An 18,917-nucleotide genomic window follows, 5' to 3' on the forward strand; every position below is an offset into this window, starting at 1 on the left:
TGCTCAGAATATTACGGTGAACTAATTATTATTGTATTTGGCCACGATTTATACTGTGAATCACTGCACGATTATGACCACGGAATAAGGGCATCGCAGAATCCTGTAGTTTGGAATCATCATGACTGAAGTGATTCACGATAAATGTACTTTCAGTTTTTTTTCTTCGACTAGTATACAACAAAACCAAATCTATTCGATATCAAATAATATAATCTGTTGTAAACATGTTGATGTAGACGGGTTTAGTTACTTTATATTTCAAAAACAATACCGGAGGGCTCCGTTTATAGTTGTCAATTCGTTTTGTGATTTTATTTATTATTTTGTATATATATTATTTATATGTTTTGTGATTTTCTCATTTTTTGTTCTATTTTTTTTTTTCGTAATCATTTTTAGTTTGCCAAAATTATCGTTTAAATTATATATTATATATAGTTTTGTATACTAACTAAAAAGATTAAAAGGATTATAAAATTGAGAAAGATGAAAAGCTGTGGATATGAATATTTGTATATTCGCAGTAATAACTAATAGCCGGAGGTAGTGATAGATGGTTAGGAAGGATTTATTTATCAGGATGGTCTGGAAGGCTAGAATATACCACTAAAAATACAAATCATTTATTCTAACAAATTACGAAATAATAGGTATATTGTTCTTATTATATTAAAAGTTCATAAATTGAAAAACATAATTTAGGGTTTCTATAATTCGTATTATAATCAAATGTACCATTAAAATATGGTTAGGAATATCATATATGAAGGTAACTTTTAATGAATTTTTTTAAATATTAAAATAAATAATCTAAATGTAAATAGAGTAGTGTAGTTGAGTGTAAAAGAGACTCTATGACATTGTACAATAAATCAATGATTTACCCAAGTTGGATTATTTCCAAACGTATTAAATTGTCAAAACAGGATAGAACGATGCATATATTGTTATTAGAGTGCTGGCATAGTCGTTCATTAAATACTCTACGCAAATACAATAGACGTACTATTGAGAACGAGACTACTTTTCACGCTCACCTCTATGAAATATGTATAGCAATTTATTTCTCTATGATCCGGAGGCGTATTAAGTTTAAACTAAATAATTGCTTCAATAAGTTATATAATATTTTATACCAACAGTATAAGTAGGTACTTTTTTACCTATACTAGTAATAACAATGGTCGATATATCAAAACTAAAATATCTTTCTGGTATACATTTCAAAAGAAACGACCATACGAAGAACAATATCGATTATTTATGAACATATAATATATTATTTTTTATATAATAATAATGTTAATATATATATATTATTTCTGAACGATTTTAACAAACAAACAAAAATACTAAAACAAATTTTACTTAACTTACCTATAACGTCTCCGTAACAAATGGAATATTTAAATCCGTTTATTTGTAACTCAATTGTTTGAACTATTTGTTTAAGAATATTGCAATAAGACGTAATATTTGAATGCGATTAATCGAAAAGATTATTTTAGTCTAAGGTCTTATTGAAGCGTTAATACAATAGAATTATTATGAACAGGTATGATATTATGTTTTAATAAACTGTGATTGTTAAATTGTTAATTGGGGCACAAAATATTACTTAATCCAAAATCGTTTTCCTATCATGGCACATGCATTATGCATCTATGGTACTATATAATATTATGTATTATGCGATTTCAAATATACCAAAAAAAGAAAAAAAGATATTAATGTAATATTTTCATAATATGCACCCAATACTCATAAGAAATTGCTGTTTACGGAACTTCTAATACTTCATACTTAATTTAATTTACCACGATAACAGTACATGAACGAGGTTCAAGATTTCCCAACAAATATTAAACATTAGATTTAAATATATTTTAAAAATTTTGACATTTGAATTTATCTAATTAGTAATTATGCAAGTTAAAAGTGTAAACGTTTAGAAAGAAAATACCTTTATTTTTCAATTTATAGAAGGAATTTTAATGTGACGTAAAAAAGTGTAATTATTTATCAGCCGATCCAAAATTAATAGTTTTGATTATAAATAATTGATAGATATGTGTTATTGCGTGATAAATGATTATATTACCTATGTTTATCGACGAATGTCAAATAAAACTTTAAAGCTTAATGTTTGTGATTCCATTTTTTGATTAATATGTTCATTAGATTACGAATTATAGTTTTAGAAGTAGAATCTATCATATAATAAGGATGACAAGAAGTACTAAAAAAAATCTTAAATATGTATCTACTTATCTCATATGAATAAAATATTTACGGAAATGGGGTTTAGAAGTAACGTATTATTTTAAAACCATCTAAAATGGATACCGTATAGGATCAAACCTAATATCAGGTGCTCAAATTATGATCGTTTAAAGTTATTATAGTTCTACTTGGCACGTGTTCGAAAATAGTAGTGAACCGGTTGTAATCGTCCGACACTAATAAAATGGCTCCAAGCGTTTCCACGGCGCGTACACGAGGAAACTAATGTGAATTTCATTTATCATTATTCCTAGTGCACTTGCGGCTTCCCCGGGGTTATACTTATATTATATGAAATATCCGTGACGGATACTTACCTGTTGATACAGACCAACGTGCTCATTAACCAGCTGTGGTGACCTATGCTCAATATGTTATAGTTAGCAAAAAACACGTGCTTATAACTAATCGATTGTTACATTGCAAACCTATCAAAGATCGTTTTTATTCGGTCATGTTCACAGTTTGAATCCGTTCAAATATACAAATTATATAACTTTAAAAATGACAAGATTTGATTAGATAATATACCTACATGTGTTACAATATACTACTTTGAAGTTTTTTGGGAATAAATTCATTCATAACATACTTTTTGCACATAAAATTAATGTATAGGTACTCAATAAAACATTAGCTACTTTACGTTTTTCATTTTATTATTAATTATTATTAGTATAATGGTAATTATATTTTGTTTTGAAAGTACCTATATAAGCAATAAAATTTTTGTGCCTATCAAGTAATATCAGCCTGTCGTTAAAAAGTAGGAAATTATTTGGGAGAAGAAAATAGGCTAAACCTAAAGAGTACTGGCCACTGCGTGATTGTTGGGCACTGTTTTGATTAAAAGGAAAGTATACAAAAATAGTTGTGTCATGTTTTGTGAATCAAAATAGTTGACTATAGGAAATAATTCGTAACAACAAACAGTATGATGATATTTATCCAAGTTGATTATGATGATAATAAAAAAATATGGTTGGGTTATCAAACTGTGACATAACTTTACGGCATACAAATTTGAATAGATAGTTCAAATTATGATAAAATAATGAATATTGGTTATTTATTTATTATGTTACCTATTTATACAGATAATATTTAATCATATTATATATGAGTAATAGCTTAAATGACTAAGAAAAATATTATAAATATTATGATAATATTAGGTTAGGTTAGGTTTAACATTTTAATTTCTTAAAATAAATATAGATATACCTTACCTAGTGAATTAATTTAATGTGATATTTAGCACATTGTTATGTTGCAAGTGTAAAATCACAAATTTTAATCATAAAAATATTTATGATTTTTATAGTTTTAAGTACTTATAGTTAATAATTATGACTATAATTATGTGTTAATACAATATTTTGTTTACATACCTATTTTATAATTTATTCTTTATATTATTAATTTCTGTCATATTATATACGTCTAAGATATAATGTCCTGTAGAATAAAAATATTTAAAATTAGATTAGTTCTTTCAACTCAATGACATTATAATATCTTAGGCATATATAGGTACAAAATATGTTTAGATCTTGCTCTAGGTAGGTATTAAAAAATTATATTATGACCTTAAAAATAAAAATACACTAATGTTATTTTTTTAATATAATGTGATACTATACCTAGGTCCACGGTCCTTTATAATTATTGTCTAAGAACTTTTATTTTTTTTCCTACCAGACTCCGTCATTTTATCGTGACAAATATAAATCCAAATTTTATGCTCGTTCAACCCATCAGTCTCGGAAGTATTTTATTTTGTAGTCCAACACGTTCCAACGTGGCAACATATAATTAGTGCAAGGATTTGCATTAGAATTTTTTTTATACTTTGAACTTATTGTTTGTTGTTTTATCTTCTTTAATTTGTGGGGTCGAACGATCGGCCTCCAACTGTCATGGATGGAATGCTGAAGATTCTCTCACTCCGTTCTAATGACGTTTCACAACTTCTTTCTTATCGCGATAATGTTTGCTTTTGTTTAGGAAAAAAAACTGTGACACCGAATCCTCCAGAACTGCCTCTAAATTTCATAACACAGCAAAATCCACGTCTTACATTTTGATATTTAAATTATAAAAACAAGATTATTACATGACTAATGTAGTACAATCGGAGAAACAAAGTAAATTATCTGTTAAAAGTTTCTCACGTTATTTTTATTCTCACCTATAAAATATACTTATTACCGAAGAAAGGCTGCATGATTGCGTGATCTAAGCTTAATAAGTTGCATTACATTAAATGCAATTATATTATGGATAAAATAATACACATATAGGTACTAAAATTTAACGAATAATTAAATCATTGAGTTTATTATCTAAGTATGTTTACGTAGATTACTATAAACACGTATTTTGAAAATTGTTAAGAAAAACATTTCAAAAATAAACAATACTATTACTGATTCACTTATAATATAGATACTCATTATTTGAATTGTTTATATTTAAATAACGATTTCATACTCCACCATAATATAGTTTAGAAAAGTAAAAACGAGTATTTGTAGTTAACGGTTTTCGGATAAAATATTAGACTTTTATTTTCATAAATCATTTAAATTTGTATTTATAATGTCAAATAAATTCACAGTGAATGTTGAAGTACTTTTAAAGCCTTGAAAATGTATTTAATCAATTTTTAAATTATTAATGTTCAAAAAATATCAATACAAAATAATATGTTTTGCTACAATCCTTCAATTAATATAATGGCCTTCATTATCAATAATTGAAAAGAAATTGCTTGTTAATATTTGCTTATTTTATGAAATACATAGTACCTATCGATATGGTTTATATCATAAATATTTTAGGACAATTATGTATAAGTAATATTAAAAATGATGTTAAAATACTATTTAAACTATCTATATTAATTTTAAGAAAAAAAAAATCATAATTTTATTATTATGTAATTGTCTTATTTTATACGTTTTTCTAATAAAACATACTTATATAGTCCTTCTTTAATATGTTATTATATTATTATTATCTAAATTTGAAAAATCATTAAACATTTTTATAATTTATGTTTGTACCTAACTCATGAACTAAGGTCTTTTTTTGTATTTATTAAAAACCTGTTATTAAATGGACGTGTGTTAAGTAACTACTAATTATATGTTTGAACCATTATAGCTATAGTTGATGAGTTGATCCGTTTTTGGATTATTTAAATACCCACTTAACGTATTTGGCAAATTAATTAAATGAATTCATTATGCGCATACAACCATAACTCTCTTGTAATAGTTGCCTATTATCATTTATTTCAATAAAACAGAACCTAATCACATTTATAACATAGGTACATGTAGCCGCCTGATGTCAGGTCACGCTTCATCGTAATTTCTCAAATCACTAAAACGGCCCTCTGAGCTGCTACCACTTCTACTAACCGTGCGTTTAGGTCACCACGTCTCAAAATTTAATGTTATTAGTTATTACTATATATATTATTACTATATTATAATAATAATGCGTATGACGGATTAAGTAACATACGCGCCAATCGTGATTAAAATTCGTCGTTCATGACCCATTTGATCCATTAAATAATAAAACATTCAAGTTGCCCAAGTGCGTGTACCCACTGAGGCACTAACAAAAAGAATTTCTCGTGTTTCGTACTTGTATGCCACACGTGTGACTATAAATATAATATAAGGTACCTATAGTTTTCATCAGTTTCCACTTTTCAGAAAATTTGCGAAATGACGATGATAAAAAACTGTCATATTGAAATACTGAAACCAGTGATCTAAGACATTGTAGAGTGTGTATATATTTGATCATTTGTGAACTATTAATAACCTATAATCTATATAGTAAGTTTAGAGGGTATATATATATATCATAGAACTATTATTGTGTACCATATATCTATGAGTTATACAATTTTAAGCTTGATTTTTTTAATTTTCGATATCGAACAACAATCTTTTACTCTAATGAGCAGTTACAATTATTTAAATAATAATTACGCAATTACACTTAATATTTTAGATTTTAAATGCAATTACTTGTACGAAATCAAATGTAACAAGTAAATATATTTATGCAAATATCGTAATGATATATAGGTAGAAAAAGTGGCAGGTACATTAAATTCGCGAGATCAAACGTGTTTATAGATTTCATGAATGTTTTGAAAACTTGGGAAATTCAGAAAAGAATAATAATTGTTAGGAATAAAAATTAAAAACAGGTATTTGAACAAAACTTGATTATTGCCGCCTGGGTGTAATTTATAAATATTAAAATAGGTATGCAACTATTAATCGGAATATTTTTAAATATGTACCATATAATATCGATTTAAATATTAGGCATTTTGAAAAAATGATCGATTTTTTGTTTCAATAGTAAATAATAGATTCTATAATATCCGGGTACTATTTAGCTAAAATAATAATATGTATTTTAGTTTTATAATTTAAGAAAAATCATATCAGATAAAGACGTTTATGTTTTTAACATTTTAAAGATCGTTTTCAAAAAGTCATAAACTAACTTATTTACTTATCTTCTCGTTTAATTTTTATGTACATATTTTTATCTAGAAATTTAACTACTGCTTGTTATACATTTCAATTTACTTGATTAAATAGAAAAATACAGTTATATTAACATTAGTTATTCGACTAAACACCCACAACGAGACTATATTAACTAACTGTTAATACGACAACAATAATAACAAAATATTACATAAACGTGTTAGTTCGAGTAAAGCATGTGTGGTGTTTTTTTATGGCAAAGAGCTTTCAACGTTTATTTCATAGGATCAATGTACAGAATTTTATAGAAGTCGTACTAAAATCGACCAATTTCTAAAATCTCGTAATAAATCGTTGGGACTCTTAACTGATTTTATCAAAAATAAATTATTTACTACCGGCCGATAAAATACACGACTGCAGTGAAACCATAATAAAAACCGCTATACATCAGATATATGTTGGGCGTTGCGTCACGCCAAACTGGAAACGCAATAAAACGTAATATTTTTTAGATTACCCATCACAAGGGATACGTTGTACGGACATTGATTACCTATACTATTATTATTATCATTATGGGATAATATAATATATTTAAGTATACCTATAATAACTATACCTGGCTGCCTACTTGGTAGTTGGTACCGCAGTACGCCGATTATGAACAATATTGTGTCTGCTTGTTGCGTAACTGACAAGGCATAATCTCATCGGAAGCACGAAAAATGTCACGAGTAAAAATAAGAACAAAAACCTGTTATTTTTCTGCACGTATTATTTCCCCTATCGACGTGATGACGTGTTTGTTAGTTTAAAAAAAATATATTTAGGTACTCTTCATTATCACACTCACACACATATTATAATATAATATTTATTATTTTTATTTATTGTTAATGTGCAATATATTGTATGACTTGTACAATAATTTTATGTTAGAATCTCAATAAATAGTAATAATATGAATATATGATGTGCATGACTATGCCTTATTATTAAAGTTATCATCCTTTATTGTTTTTGAAAAGTTCATAAGTACGGACCAAGTGTGTGTTACAATATAATTATATCTAAATTATTATACCATTCACTGTGATCAATATGTTAACACGTAATTCTATCTGCTTAAGTGTTATGTATTATAAATATAAATAATAACATAAACGTATTATATAGACATTTATTGTTAACAGTATAAATCGTAATGACGTACAATATATTTCTACTCGCTAATAACCGATGGACAGTCCCCACCGATCGTAATATGATACTTATGATTATTGTTAGTATAAACAGTATAGGTGTAATATCATATAATATAAATGCTGAATATGCAACATCTTTTTCCTTAAAAAAAAAAAAATATATATATATATAAGTAGTATTTTGTGTATTGCTTAATCGCTATGTTAGTGTGTTAGTAAGTTTAATTACATTAATTACTCGTATAATAACTTGGAGAATATCGCTGAGGTGGTTTTCTAGATCTAATTAGTCTGGGTGTTTTATTTATTATTATAGTATCAGGATTTTGTTTTGCATCTACGGTTTCGATATTTTCAGTATTTTCATTTATTTGTCTAGTGGGTGTAAGTGAAATTGAATTATTCGCTGGTGTCAGCGATTTATCAATGAGTAATTGATCATTGTGTCTCTTCCAAATAGTTCCGTCATCAAGCTCTACATCGTGTGTATTACAACTAATGGATTTGCTAATTTTACCCTTTTGCCATTTATTGTTATTATTCCAATAATCTCTAGCTAAAACATTATCACCTGTATTAAATGATACTATCCTATTACCACCATTGTTTATTTGTGATATTTATCGTTCAATAACCACTTCACTTGTATTCGGCATTAAGGCGTCAAATTGTAAACGTGTTGATCGGCCTAACATTAGTTTAGCTAATAACCGATGGATAGTCCCCACCGATCGTAATATGATACTTATGATTATTGTTAGTATAAACAGTATAGGTGTAATATCATATAATATAAATGCTGAATATGCAACATTAAGCATCATAATATCAATGAGAATATATATACACAATCGAAGTTACCCTTTTTCTACCTTATAATAAAATATCGGTACTAGGAAAAACTTATATGTATTGATTGTACCGAAGTACACTTCGTATATAAACCCTATAATAGCGGTTTAACAGTTGTAAGAGTTATATAATATGTACGTGCATGTTATGTGTATTGAAATGTAAAAACGAGTGGAAAACGAAGTAGGTACTTACTATTTAGTATAAGTAATTCATAAAAATTTAAATTTTAGTAATTTTTTTTGAACACAATTTGACTATGGGTCGATGTGATGATGTTGTGTATTAGAAAGATAATATTATATATTAAATATTTAAATGTATAATATACTGTAATATTTAAAGTATCTACTTATTACTTAGTAATATTGACTGACAGACCATTATAACCGCTAAAAATCGTTTTCACATACCTACAATGATTTATCATTGAATTTAAATTTAACATATCAATAGCAGTTACTTACTCAATGACGAGGTACAATTATTGGCCTCTACTGTTTAGTATAAAGCGGTTATTTACTTTCCCCATTTTTTTTTGATTTTTTTTTTTTTGTGGTCGTTTATTAAACGTTTTGTTGTTTTTCAATTTTTGTTTAGTGTTATCGACTAGTTTTTCAGTTTGATCAGTAGATAGGTACTAAAGCATTTACCTACATTAAGCGGCGACCACTTTATTGTTATGCGTATATATATGCTATATATTTTAACATTATAACAACTAGAATTATTATATAAAATAAACCTTCAAGTTCCTGTCATCATCATTTGGAAACACTATGGATATATAATATTATTATGATTAGAGTCTAATCATTAGACGTCACCAGATGTGATATGTATACTATAATATTATGTCATTAATCATTTTTTTTTTTTTTTTTTTTTTTATTGAACGTTACAGCTTCGGCAGCATAGGCCTAATCATTTTTATTTATCAGTACAACGCATGAAACTCTGTTTATTGTTTATACACACGTTATTATGGCAAAATATTTATAACAATATTTCATCATATTATATATAATCAATTGTGGAGTGTGAACAGAATCCTGTACTTATAAATTATTGTATAAACGAAATTTCTTCGTACCTACTTACCTATGTATGGGTAACTCATCTTAATAATTTATAAGGTAACAGGTGACCACCGACAGCTGTTACAGAATAAAAAATGGATATTATAATATATATATAACAGGTTGTCGAATGATAATCAATATTTTCTTCAGGATTTTTATCAATTTTTATTGACTGACAAAAATCTATGATTGTCAAGCTATTTCATCCTTAGAATAAAAATATCCATCAATAACCCTTATTTATACAAATTAATCAATGTTTAAACTTTTTGAATTTTTGAATGATAATTTAATATTATAATAATAATTTTTTTTTTTTTTTTAATTTTACAAATGCACATACACAATCTATACAATTTGCACAATCAGCGTATACGATAAGAGTTTAAAAAAAACATGGATTGCTTGATGAAGAAGCCACCCATTAGTGGCACTTACTTACTTGACGAAATATTTAGGGTGATTGTGGGATATTTAATTTAAATGGTCACGACACCATTTCCTTTTGAGTCTACGTTGAGGATTTCCAGGGAGTGAAAAAGTATATAGCTCTTTTATTAGTGGGTTAGGGTGATTTTCAAGTTTGTCAAAGAAACGTTTGTAAAATAGTTTCACTTCAGTTACAACAGGCAGAATACCTAGATCTTGGTGGAGAGTTACATTAGAGACGTAGAAGGGAGCGTTAGTGATTTTTCTGAGGGTAATATTCTGAAAGACTTGAATTTTATTTAGATTTGATTTTTTGGCAGATCCCCAGAGTTGTAACCCGTATGTCCATATTGGCTTAAGGAGAGTTTTATATACAAGTAGTTTTGTTTTTAAGTTAGTAAATTTATTTTTTGATAAAATTGTTTTTAGCGATCTAGATCGAGCGTTAAGGATTCATCTCTTAGCTCTTATATGCTTGTTCCAAGTTAATTTTTGGTCAAGGACTAATCCTAAATATTTAACAGCATTGAGTGATGGTATAATAAAATTAAATATTAAATAGCTGTAATGGTTTATATTATTAGATATTACTATACATACATTATCGGTACTATTATTCTTATAAATTACAAATATTTAATTAAATTTAACGTGCGTGTCATACAATTCATTGACAATGTACCTATAATTAATCAATTCATTTATAATACTTTTTTTTTTACTAGACATTGTTTTCCACAATTCATCCACTTTTATGGAAATTTCTATATGAATAATAAATTCAACTACTAATTTTGGAGTATTTTTCACATTTAACACCCCCCAATTTAAATTATTTGTATAACTTTTTTTTATTACTATCATAAAATGTTCCTGACATTCATGTTCATCAAACTTATTGATAAGATAATAACAATATTTACAACAGATTTCAGTAAATTACATCGATAAATAAATATATATTGGTACAAAAAATAATAATAAATTTATATAGGTGTAGTATTTTTATTTTATTAATATATTATTGGTGTTAAGATTTTGAGAATCTTGAGATAGGGTATCATGAGGACGTCCACGCTTGAGACGGCTTACCGCTAAGTTTGATATGTTTTGCGCTTTTGGCGTTGTTTAGTTGGGCAAAAAAATTTATCGTGAGATTTTTGATGTAGGTTTTAACTGTAGAGAGTTTGAAGTCGGTATAAAGTGCTTTGTTTCTAATGAACCAAGATTTGTTGGATATTATACGTACCTAATAATTTGTATTACAATTTACAGTATTGTCAATTGAGTGAGCACTATAATATGTATCTGTACTGTCATATTAATAGGTGATACTATTTAAAATATGATATTAAGTATAAATCATACCCATACCTTGTTATTATGAACTTATTATTTATTAATTTGTATAATATTAATCCGACGTTAAAATGTCGATGCATTGAAAAGCCTTGAAAAATAAAAACAATAAAAACAATAAAAACGATTTTTAAAAAGAATCAGTTTATTATACTATAAACTTTGCATATATTTTGCTTTAAAAATATAAATAGAGAATACATAACGGGCTTATGTTAAAAAGTTATGTTTATTGCATTTATTATATTTTTTATTATTATATTTCAATCGGTTTGTATAAGCTACTTTTCAAAATAGATATTATCTTTTTTGTAATAATATATTTTAAGCTTTTCTAATTTAAATTATTCCTGTTTATACGTGATTTTAAGCTTTAGCTCATTATTATAAATAGTAAATAATTTAAAATATCGTATAAAAAGTTAAAAGCGAAGAAAATCCTTGAGAATATTTAAAAAATCTAATTTTTCATACACTATAAAACATTCATTGAAAAAAAAATATTTTAACGAACTAAAAATTAAAACAGACATATATTTATTTATAAATGCTCATCATTTGATTCACTGGAAAATAGCGTAATTTTGACAATAAGATCGAAAACTTTGATGAACAATAATGCATATAATATTGATTAGTACCTACATCAAATTAATATTCAATACTTTAAAACAAGCTGTTTCTCTCCTATCGTGAAGTACCTATCAACTACACCGGCAATATGAAATTCGGTAATCATAGGATGACATATACATATGAAATTCCATTTAGATATATATACCTATTCCAATAATATTACCTAAACCTAACTGCTAAAAATTCTCTCATAGAAAAACAATACTAAAAGCTTTAAAATAAAATTATGCATCGCTAAAAAACTGATAGATTCATTGTATGCTTTCCTAATCTTTTCGCTGGGAAAACACTGAAATAAAGTACCTATACCTTGTTGGGTGTTTATAAATATTTACAGCTAATTAATCAAAACTATCGGTAAAAAGTTCAATAGTTTCGTTAGAAATTCAGTTGGTACATGCAAAAAGATATGTTGTTTCATATATAATTGTATAAGGGTATATTTGGTGTACAAAGGTTATAACATGACACTTGCAGTTTTATCCAGTTCATCGTATTCCCGTTATTATCGCAAAAATACTTATCATTAATTCATTATAAATGAATCCATGGTATATATGTAGATATATCCCTCGTGCATATTGATGCATGCTAATACTATACCTATTTATTTATAACGATCGACAATGCTAATATTGCACGAGACTGGGTTCGTGTATGCTCTAATATTTTATAGGTATTGTGGGTATATCGTACCTAATACCTATTATAGAGTATCTACCCAAAGTATAAATTGGTATATGAGACGATCTCCAGCAGAAGGTGCCCGATTCACGTGTACGCATTTCAGCATTTGTATTAGAACACGACCGTAAAGGTTAACAATCATGTTGTATTGTTTTCACGTGTAGCCAAAAATGTTGATAATAATATTTAAATCACAATATAGATGCAGCGGATCCGCCGTCCGCTGCCGACGGTGTCTTCTCTCCTACGACTTACGAATGCACAACCCGCGTTCGTCCCACGAGCGCATCACTCGCTTCCTACGAACGATTGTTATTACTTATTACACATATTTTACACGTTTGTAACGCATTCCAACTCATTGGCCGTTTCGTCATAGTAAATATATACACGCTCGTGAATCATCGTTGCTGGATCATGGTCCATAAAGATACACACCATCGTATATTTGTATATGATATTAAATATTATTATGTATAATATGATATTATGAACATAACGCACTGCGTGGCTTTCACTCGGTACAGACGTGCACTTCGAAACGGGTCGAAATCGAATCTATCCGAAACATGCACGTGAAAATGTATTAACACTTATATCATAATATCATCTCATAATGAAACGCAGTTCGTTAAAATAACATATTATGCGTGTATATTATTATTATTTTGGTAGATACAATTATACATTCGTGATTTTGCAAAACGTAGTCAACTATAGTTACGAGACTATATTATTTAATCTAAAATACGCCGAGATGCTCATTAAACTCATTAAGTAAAATGAAGGTCATCTTAAAAGTAAAGTAGACTTGGATTGTAAAATACAAAAATGGACTTACCACATGAAAAAAAAAAACATAAACATTTAAATATTCCATCTTAGAATAGGCAATGGTATTTTTAAATTCCCAGAAATATTGACTAAAAATACAATAGATTTATGAATATTTAACAGTTAAACATCTAATGATATAATTACGTAGTTAACAACTTAACAAATTACACCTAATATGAATTCCCATATAACTAAATAGACATTACCTATGTATAATATTATCTAATAGAAAATGTAAACCTATTTAATGTGATATTAACTTTCGTTATAATTCAACATTTACATAATAAGTTATTATACTATAATACAATCATATATATAATAATTGTAAATTTCCAGTTTTATTTGTATTTTTAGTTAGACATGTTCGGTAATCTTGTTTTCATAAGTTAAATGATAATTTTTTTTACGAGCATATATAATTAATAATTACATCGTGCTCGTACGATGCTATTCTTTTGCGAGTCTTTAATACAGACTCAAAAACAATTTTATTTTGGAATTACAGCCTTAACTGCATTAGTTTTTATCGTATATCTATACCTATAACTTATATTCTATATACTAACACGCGGTGGTTAGATTAGTTTCCAACTGCTCTTCGTTTAACACATTCAACGGATATGTATCGCCATAATATTGAGTATAGATAATTTAGTTTTTGTAAAATTGTGTTAAAGCTCCATTCGTAGATAAAGTGTTTTTTTAACTATTGAGATTGTAAATATTATACTTTCTACACAAATTGTATAGGTCATAATATATTTTTATCATTATGTATAGTAAAAAATAACATTAGCATACGACGTTATAATAATAATAATTTTTATTTGAATTTCGTAATCTCCGTCCACACAATAGTATTTAGGTGAACGAATAATAGACTAAAAGAAAAAAAAGCCGCGTAATATTAATATGTTTACTATACCATAATGTAGTAATAGCTCTCAATAGAGGTACCTAGACATATTATAATGTAAAAAAAAGAATAACATATAAACGCGACAACGTGCTACACCCCCCCCCCCCGACACACACACACACATACTGCAGATAATATTAATTTCAAAGGTAGTGGATAAAATAACAATTATTTAATAATAATAATAATAATAATAAATAAATACTCCGAGTGATCAAGTGTGACATAATTTTGTATAATCACATAATAAACATACCATAGTAGTAAAATGAAAAAAAAAAGTGATATTATAACATCACTCGGTCGGGGAACCTGGCCTGATATGTTGCATATATTATTATCATTGTATATAGCGGATGTTGTGTTGCAAAGGTGAAGGTCGATTACGCTGTTCACACACGCGAACACTTTTTTTTTTATTGGTGGCGTCTGCCATTATATATTATACAGCTCGCTGTAGTACCCATCATCGCACTATGCACACTGCACAGTCTCACAACTTTCCCCGATATTTTTTCCCGACATTTTTACGCATTACTCCTCGATGGTGATGTCGTCGTTGCGCAACCAAAAATTATATTATTATATTACACTCGTATACCAATCATCTCCTATACCGGCTTCAGACCTGCAGCCTTCCTATATTATATTGTGTTTAGCATATACCTAATAAAATATTATATTATATAGGTAGTAATACATCCGCGAAGAAGATGCGATAACTGACGAATCCGGTTATTGTTACGACTGCGAGTGTGTTCGGACATGCGATATGATAATAGGTGAATAATATTATTATTATAATATATATGCTCATCGATCATCGGGCGACGATGCGCCGCCGTATAGATTGTACCTACCTATACCTACCAATAAGTTTCGATTAAATAATAATAATGATTACGTTTATTAATTTTTTTTTTTTATATTCTCTCTTTTTTTCCTCGTGAGTCCATGTATTGATGTATATCATTATTATAGAATCGGAACGGAAATACAAATGATAAATTTGTTTTTATAGAATATAATAAACGAGAAATTTGTATACGCGTGTATAATATATTAATAATATAAGTGGAATAATTTATTAGTGGTGAATGATGTGTACACACAGCTTTTGAATTTTGAATTATTGAAATTATTGGTCTTGAACTTTCACACGTAAACCAAATTGAAAAATGACGTAAGTTTTTGCCTTGTAACGAAATCACGAATTTCAGTAAAATATGGTGAAATACTTATAAACCATAAATTAATAATAACAATTTGTTTGTATTAACTGTCATGAAAACCATCAGATACTAAAAATTATGTTCTGTAATACTTTCGATATTGAATAAAGATAATCTTCTCCGTACTGTATCGATGCCGATTATTTGAAAATCAGTATGTACATTGTACATGTTGAATAAATAATTTTTAATTTTGAAAACTAAAAATTAGGTATTAGAATAAATTATAGGCTTAAATATTGTTATAATATTTTATGGTTTCAAATGGAATTTGAATATAATTTAAAACAATTGTATGGACATCGAAACTATTAAAAACATAAAAAAAAAATGTATTTAAAATGCATAACGCGTTAATTAGAACAAAATATCGTTAAATATTATACATAAATAAATAGCTATACTATTATAACTTGTTACTTATTACTATTATATAGCTTACCATATCATGTGATATGTAGTTATAATAGATTATATTATTATGTTAACTAAACTCGTGAAATAATCATAAATCATTAAGTACGAATTAAAAATCAATCGATTTGATCCATATTCAGTCACGTTTAACGCCCGCGCCTACATAATATAATTTGCATAATGTGGCCGATATTATTTTCAATCGAGACTATCAACTTATATAGAAATGAAATACGATATCGTATGTAGAACGATTATATTAAAACATTTCATAATACTTCCCAACTTGTTTTGTTGCTTAAATAATACATATTATATATAGGTATTACTTATTTGGTACTTACATGCTACATAATAATGTACTGTAAATCAAATTATTATTTAATAAAATGTAATAACAACAAATGTTACCAAACGTGTTTAATGTTTAAAACAAAATATATTTAAAGGCAGTATTAAAATTATAAATAAACATAACATTATCCCAAATTCGAAACAATTTTCATATTCGTATAGATTGAATGTTGAATTATCGCTATAATATTATTCATAATATATGTGAATACACGTACTCGAGTAAATAATATATATAAAATATTTTAGTCTCTCGAGTGCCTTTTAATAATAAATCAGTATTAGGTCGGTTGACATTAATATTTAATTAAATACGATTCTGTAACAAATAATAATATTATACACACTACCTATAGATTTCTAGAAGATTTGGTTTTTTATTTACATTTTTATGTCATATTAATATTATATAAATCTAAGTAGAATGAATTAAATTATCAAAATTACATAAAAACAGATTTCTGGGTTAGATTTGTTTTCATGAATTTGACATATATTTATTCTAAGTAGTATAATTTTTTTTTTTTTTTTCAATATTTCAATCTAATATTAAAAATTATTTACTTAATATTTGATTTAATACTAAATCACTTTGTATATCTTTTTAAATATTAATGTAATATGTAAATATACTAATAGATAATGTACTGTTACATCCAATGGCCATAGACGCCGCGGATAGTTGTTTAATAAAAAAAAAAAAAATATTTGATTTTTATAACAAAAAATAAAAAATATACAATATGGAATAAAATATCCATCCAATGAATATTTTAAATCTTGTTATATATTTTTTAAAAAATGGATATTATAATAGTTTTTATGAAGTCACGAATAAGAGTATTACCTACACGTTGTACAATATGAATAATACTTCGATTTCCTTTCTCTTAACATTCTTAACGAATTCATAGAGTTCAAGAATTCATATGTCAATATGTATTCGTGTATAATGTTACATTACTTATAAAGTCAATATATAAGGTGGTAGGTATTTAAATGTTTGGTACATCCTAAATCGAATGTAGATCGGTACTAAGTTAAATTGAAGTTATCTGCAGTATTATCTATTCATATATTTAAAACATTTTCTATTGTATTCATATTAACAATGACGGATTCATACTTACCAAACCATAACCTCATTATGCTCTGATGAGTTTTAATAACAAATTACTCATTTTGTGATTGAGAAATCATTTTTTCCTTATAATTTAATCAAAGTGTGTAATGCATGCATGTATCATAAATGCCGCAGAGAAAAGTCGTCAAGCAAAATTTTTTGTTTGTTACCAAATGCATCATTGCTCCTGTTATATTGTAAATTCAAAACCATTGAAAAATATAATACCATAGCTAAATGTTCATGTAATTACGTTTTGTTTGTATACATGATTAAAAGCAATTTATAGTAAACTGAAATCGAATTTATGTTTGGCATAAGTATGTAAAAATGTAGTCATAAAGTAAAAATAAACAGTAATATATTATATTACTTATAAAAAGTTGCTACTTCGTGACAAAATATTTCATTATATTACATAGTTTTCCCTTAATCATATATTATGTTTCAAACGAAAAAACAGATGATTTTTTCCATTTAACTTTGATTTCCAATGATATAATTTGTTTTTCAATTAATTTTTTTTTACTTTCCAGATTTTTTACACACACTCCCCCCCCCACTTAGATCATCTACAAATGCACCCCCCCCCACACATCCACTTAGATGTTTATGTGATATCAAAGTAAGCATTCCGTCAAATTTTTTCTACGTTCTCGGCCAATTAGATAGTAATAATAATAGTTAAAAACGGTTCTGCGATTACTCGACGCGTGTTAGTTGAAAATACAATGATTCTACAAAGCCAACCGACCCGGAACGTGATATATTTTCTTCTTTTTGATGGCGGCGGCGCGCACGCGTGTGTATATTATATATTATGCTCTCCACTACGTTCGCGATGATGAATACAATTCTTACCAATTATCGTTTTACCCGTCTCGCTATTGTTTGACGGATGGACCAAGAGACGGTAAATGTGACATCACTGAAACGTGCACGAGTATACGACGTTTTCTGTTGA

General features: G+C 27.0%; 1 protein-coding gene across 1 annotated transcript in view; it reads left to right on the plus strand.

Annotated features, from left to right (window-relative positions):
* Positions 1-18,917, plus strand: part of LOC107169476 (chitin-binding domain protein thawb) — a 59,861-nt gene that overhangs the window by 1,249 nt on the left and 39,695 nt on the right. The gene's annotated exons all lie outside the window — the stretch shown is intronic.

This window comes from Diuraphis noxia, unplaced genomic scaffold, assembly GCF_037042655.1.
Source record: "Diuraphis noxia isolate RWA-SAM2 unplaced genomic scaffold, SU_Dnox_SAM2 contig0003, whole genome shotgun sequence".
Classification (NCBI taxonomy): domain Eukaryota; kingdom Metazoa; phylum Arthropoda; class Insecta; order Hemiptera; family Aphididae; genus Diuraphis; species Diuraphis noxia.